The following is a 6,352-nucleotide window of genomic DNA, read 5'->3' as shown; positions in this document are numbered from 1 at the left end:
CGATATGCTTATATAACTTCTTATGCTAATTTGTACCTCGTCGTTTCATCTTGCTAACCATGTAGGTCGGGCAATGATTTTCGCAGTTTTTCGAACTTAAATTAGTGTGTTTGAAATGAAAAACTTTATGAGAAGACGAATTATCATTAATAAAAAATTATTTACATAAGTTTTGTTGCTATTAAGAGTTTTTGTTACTCTTAGCTCTTGCTATGGTGCCACGTTAAAACCCCTTCAGAAAAACCCTTTCTCGGAAAAAAAATCATGAAATCGGGAAAAAGAGTACACTAGAGAACAAGATGCGCTTTCTAATTGTAGTGCCTCTTTAGGTTACATGCGTGCCACGACCTTGGGAACCCGCTCCCTTTTAGGTCGGACACTTTGTAATAACCCTTTCATAAGACTTCAATGATCTTGTAAGGTCCTTTCTAATTTGCAGCCAGTTTTTCATAACCCGATTTTCGTATTTCGATGTCATTTCGAGTTAGTACAAGATTTTTTTTGTGTGAAAGCTTCGTTTGATGACCTTCTTTTTGTACCTTAAGGCCATTCTCTATTTTAGTGATTTCTCTTTTATCCGAGTGTGTTCTCGGATTTCTGGGAGGAGGTCTAGTTCTTCCTTTTGAGCTCAGACATTTTCTATTTCGTCATAGAATCTAACCCTTGGACATTCTTCAGAGACTTCTATAGGGATCATAACTTCTATGCCGTAAGCAAGTCAGAAAGGAGATTCCTCTGTTGTTGAGTGGAGGGTTTGTTCAATATGCCCACAAGACTTGAGAAAGCTCGTCTACCCATGCTCCATTTGCCTCTTGTAGTCGGTGTTTTAACTCGACCAACACGACTTTGTTCATAGCTTCTGCTTGTCCATTGGCTTAAGGATGTTCTATCGATGTGAACTGGTGCTTAATCTTGAGGCTTGCCACCAAGCTTCTGAAGGCTGAGTCGGAGAACTGAGTTTCATTGTCCGTGGTAATGGAGTGTGGAACTCCAAACTGGATGACAATGTTCTTGTAGAGAAATTTTTGACTTCTTTGAGCTGTGATGGTTGCCAAAGGTTCTACCTCGATCCACTTATTGAAATAATTGATACCTATTATGAGGTACTTTACTTGTCCGGGGGCTTGTGGAAATGGTCCGAGGAGGTCTAAACCCCATTTTACAAATGACCAAGGTGAAGTGATGCTAATGAGCTCTTCTGGAGGTGTTACATGGAAGTTAGCATGTTTTTGGCAAGGTGGACATTTTTTGACGAATTCGGCTGCCTCCCTTTGCAAGGTTAGCCAAAAAAAGCAGACTCGAATAACTTTTTTAGCTAGTGAATGTGCTCTTAAGTGGTTTTCGCATATGCCTCTATAGACTTCCTCTAGAACATCATTAGTTTTGGAGGTCGGGATGCATTTTAGTAGAGGTGTTGATATTCCACTTCTATAGAGGACGTTGTGAACCAAGGTGTACTTTTGTGCTTCCTTTATAAGCCTCTTTACTTCCCTTTCTTCTTTAGGGATGATTTCAAACTTGGGATATTCGATGATGGGAGTTATCCACTCTAAACTTAGATTGGATATGGCCATTATGCCCGACTTGTTGCCTTCCTTAATTACTGATAGTGTGTGGAGAGTTTTCTGGATCAAGCTTCTATTGTTTCCCCCTGTTTTGGTGCTGGCCAACTTGAAAAGGGCATCAATTCGGTTATTTTCTTCCTGAGCTATATGTTGGATTTCTGCTTCGGAAAAGTAAGCTAATTATTCTCATGTTTCTTCTAAGTACTTCTTTATGTTGGGATCTTTAGCCTGATAAGTCCCATTAACTTGAGAGGTTATTACTTGAAAATCACTAAACACAATCAACTTTACTGCCCCGACTTCTTTGGCTAGCCTCAAGCTAGCAAGTAAGGCTTCGTACTCGACTTGATTGTTGGAAGTTGGAAACTCGGATTTCAATGAAAGTCCTATCCGAGTTCCCTCTTCGTTCTCTAGAATAACTCTTTCTCCACTTTCATCTTTGTTGGATAATTCGTCTACATATAAGTTCCAAGATGTAGGGCTTCCCTTGGCTTCAGTGTATTTGGCCACAAAGTCAACTAAATATTGAGATTTGATTACTGTCCGACTTTCATACCTTAAGTCGAACTTGGATAACTCTATTGCCCATTGTAGCATCTGGTCTATAGTATTCGTCTTTCGTCCACATACACTTCCATTAATTTTCCAAGGTGAGGTGAGAATACCTTGTTCATTAATCGTTGATATGTGGCTCCAGCATTCTTCAATCCAAAAGATATTACTACATAACAATAGTTAGATTTTAGAGTGACGAAAGAGGTCTTCTCTTAATCCGACTTGTATATCGGGATTTGGTTATAACCCGAGTATGCATCCATGAAGAAAAGGTACCTATATCCTGAAGCTGAATCTACCAAGGAATTAATGCTAGGAAGAGGATATGGATCTTTGGGACAAGCTTTATTGAAGTCAGTATAATCAACACACATTCTCCACTTTCTGTTCTGTTTCTTCTCCAAGACTACATTAGCTAGCCACAAAGAATATTTCACTTCCTTTATGAACCTAGCTTCTAATAAGGCTTGTACTTATTCTTCTACGACTTGTGCTCTTTTAGGCCCGTGCTTTTATTGCTTCTGTTGAACACGTCGTGACCCTGGGTAGACAGCGAGCTTATGACACATGAGGTTAGGGTTTATCCCAGGCATATCAAAGCTTTCCAGGTGAAGAGGTCGGAGTTTTATTATAAGAGCTTATTGAGGTCTGCTTTTAACTCTTTCTGAATGTTGGCTCTGATAGTCGTTGTTTTCTCTGCCTGGTCTCCAATTTGTACCTCTACAATTTTTCTGCCAGGTTAGGGTCGTAGCTCTTCTCATGCTCAGACACTGCTGAGCTCAATAATGTTGACTTCTTTACTGTTTATGCTTTACTGCAGATTCATGCTCTTATTATAGAATTTTCATGCCAACCTCTAGTCTCCTCTTGTGGTGGCAATTTGCTCTGAAGTCGTAAATTTCATGTAGAGATGAGGAGTGGAAATAACTGCAACTAGTCGGTTCAAAGTTGTCCGACCTATCAGTGCATTATAAGCTGATGCTACGTCGACTACAATGTAGTCTATGCTCAAAGTTCTGGACTTCAACCCCTTACCAAAAGTGGTATGCAAGGAGATGAAGTCGAGGGGTTGGATGGATGTGTCTCCTAACCTAAAAAGATTATTGGGATAGGCTTTTAGTTCTTTCTCTTCTAGTCTAAGCTTGTCAAAAGCAGGCTTGAATAAGATGTCGAATGAGCTTCCGTGATCTACCAGAGTTCTGTGGAGATTCGCATTGGCAAGTATCATTATAATTACAACAGGATCATCATGCCCTAGAGTTATTCCTTGGGTATCTTCTTTAGTGAATGAGATTGTGGGTAAGCTAAGTCGGGAACTTCACTTTCTTCACCGACTTAGTAGACTTTTTTTAGATGTCTTTTGTGAGAAGACTTAGTTACCCCTCCTCCTGCAAATCCTCCAACTATCATGTGGATGTGCCTATCAGGCGTTTGTGATGACCAATCTCGTCGTCCCCTATCTTCATCACCTCTCTTCCTTTTTTCCCAGATCGCTGACCTTTTGGCAATGTATCTTTCTAACCGACCTTCTCTGGCCAGTTTCTCTATCACATTTTTCATATCATAGCAATCATTGGTGGAATGCCCATATAGTTTATTATACTCATAATATTCCTTCCGACTTCTAACTTTCTTATGCTTAATAGGACAAAGAGGTGGAAGTTTTTTAGTGTGGCAGATTTTTTTGTAGATGTCGACAAGAGAAACTCAGATTATGATATCTTTGAGGCTTCTCCGAGCTGTATTCCACTTTTTTCTTTGCTTCTTTATCTTTGTCCCGAACTTGGGAGGGAGGGTTTGACCTTGGAACTGGTTCTCTAAATCGGCAATGCTCGTCCATGTTAATGTATTTTTCTGCCTGTTCTTGTACTTCATACAAAGAGGTTGGATGTCGCTTGGATATAGATTGAGAAAACGACCATTCTCCAAGGCCGTTAACCAACCCCATTATTACTGCTTCTGTGGATAAATTTTAGATCTCCAAACAGGCTTTGATGAATCGCTCCATGTAAACTCAAAGAGTTTCTCCGACTTTTTGTTTGACCCCCTGTAGGCTAGGAGCATATTTGACTTTACCTTTCTGGATCGAAAAGCAGGTGAGGAACTTTCTTGCTAGGTCGTCGAAACAAGTTACTAACCTAGGTGGTAGACTATCAAACCACTTCATCGCTGCTTTGGTTAACGTCGTCGGAAAAGCTTTGTAGCGAGTTGCATCGGACGCGTCAGCTAGGTACATTCGACTTTTAAAATTGCTAAGGTAGTGTCTTGGATCGGTCGTTCCATCATAGAGATCTATGTCGGGACTTTTGAAGTTCCTAGGAACCCTAGCTCGCATGATCTCTTCAATGAACGGATCCTCTCCAATTACTCCAACTTCAAAGGTCGGCCTCTAATTTTGAGAGCTTTTCTTCCAGCTATCTTCGTCGTCATACCTCTTTTTGCAAATCTATTTTCGCCTCTCTTTGTCACTCAATCTCTTGCTCAAGTTGCTCTAATCGATCATGGTGCCCGTGTACAAGTCCCATGATCTCTGTTGGATGAGGGGGCTCCTCATCCTTGGGTGGATGAACTTTCAAATGGATTCACTGTGGTGGAGAATTTTCCGATATACCCTTTCCGTGGGGGCCACTCGTTCTTTTATGTCGTATAGGTATCATGAGTACTTAGTCATCGTTGTGAGGTTCTGGTTTTGACTCAGACGCCGTGTGACCATCCTTGAACTGATTGTCCGCCATGGTTGGGTATAAACTTCCAGTTCCCCGACAACGGCACTAATGTTCTAGGAGTTACCTGAAACGGAGTTGCTTTTGGGTTTGAATGTGAGGTCCAGACTCCTTTTAGAGCAGCACCTGATTTCTGCTGATGCCGAGGTACTACGGTCCGAGTTCCTTGTGAGGAGGTGGGAGTGGTACTTGCAAGGGACTCCAATGCTTAAGTTAGTAAGGGTTTAAAGCAGGTTTTTTAATAGATTGGGTTTTGAATATATCTGAGTGTATTAGTATATTTATAGTAGAAAAGAAAATCACCTTATAGAGGAGGCATGATCTCTTGTGTGGGCTTTTATTCTTTTTGGGTCTGGCTATGTCTTTGCGCTAGTGTATGAATAATATATATTATTATTTATTAAAATAAAAAATATTTTAAAGAGTTTATTTAATAAAAAATATTAAAAATAGTAAAAAAAATTAATTTATATTTTATATATATCTCATATTTCTATATATTATAAGACTTTAAAATTCATGTATTTACATGTCTCGTGTCGTATTTTACGTCAGTATTAATATCCGTGTGTTATAGATAAAAACTTAAGGTTTGTGTATATATATATATATAAAAGAACTTAACTACAATATAAAAGTGGTTGGAAGTCTTTAATTATTCTTCAAATTTTTAATTAAAGAAAATTTTGGAATTTTTATATTTTTTAAATGTTTTCAAAATATATATAAAATTTTACTTATTTAATGAATTATTAGAAGAATAAATTTTATTCTTATGCCATTAATATGTGCTGTTTTTTGGATGCATTCTTGTTTTAGCCTCATGTATCTTACGAAAACATCACTTTCAATAATTATTGTCCGAAAACGAATGGCTTGCCATGCTTAATATAAATTTTTCTTAGGGAAAACAAGAATAATAATGGCATGTTTGACCTTTTATTTAGAAAATATTAATTTATGAATTTATTAAGGGGAAAAAACAAAATCTCTCTCTGATACATTTAACCTTGGCTCAAACTATCATAATTTACGAATAAAAGTACAGAAATACATAAATATTATGAAGAAAAATGTCACTTTTTAATTTTAATATTAGACTAACAATAGTGTTTTTCAGTATTATTAGACTTGATGCATTTTACTATGATATAAAGTTAGATATCAACAAATCTAACAATCAAATTTTTGGTTACACAAATTTAATCAGTAAATTTTAATACAAATTGGACCTTAGTTTTTATTTTGTGTTCTACTATATTTTAAAAATTTTGTCTTCATAAAATCTGAACTGAAAGTCAAATTTTTTTAGCAATTTTATATTTTGACAAATTTAAGGATCAGATTTTTTTAATTAAAATTAAAAAATTAGCATCTATAATAAAAAAAACATATCAAGTTGTGTCATCAAAGTATATTACACACAATGTTCTTCCGTTTCTAACCAAATCAATCGGAAAATGTAATATAGACTTCAACCGTGAAAAAGCATCATACCACACGTCACTA

Source organism: Arachis ipaensis, chromosome B4 (genome assembly GCF_059453495.1).
Source record: "Arachis ipaensis isolate K30076 ecotype BB chromosome B4, ASM5945349v1, whole genome shotgun sequence".
Classification (NCBI taxonomy): Eukaryota; Viridiplantae; Streptophyta; class Magnoliopsida; order Fabales; family Fabaceae; genus Arachis; species Arachis ipaensis.
Note: the sequence above shows the minus strand (reverse complement) of the source record.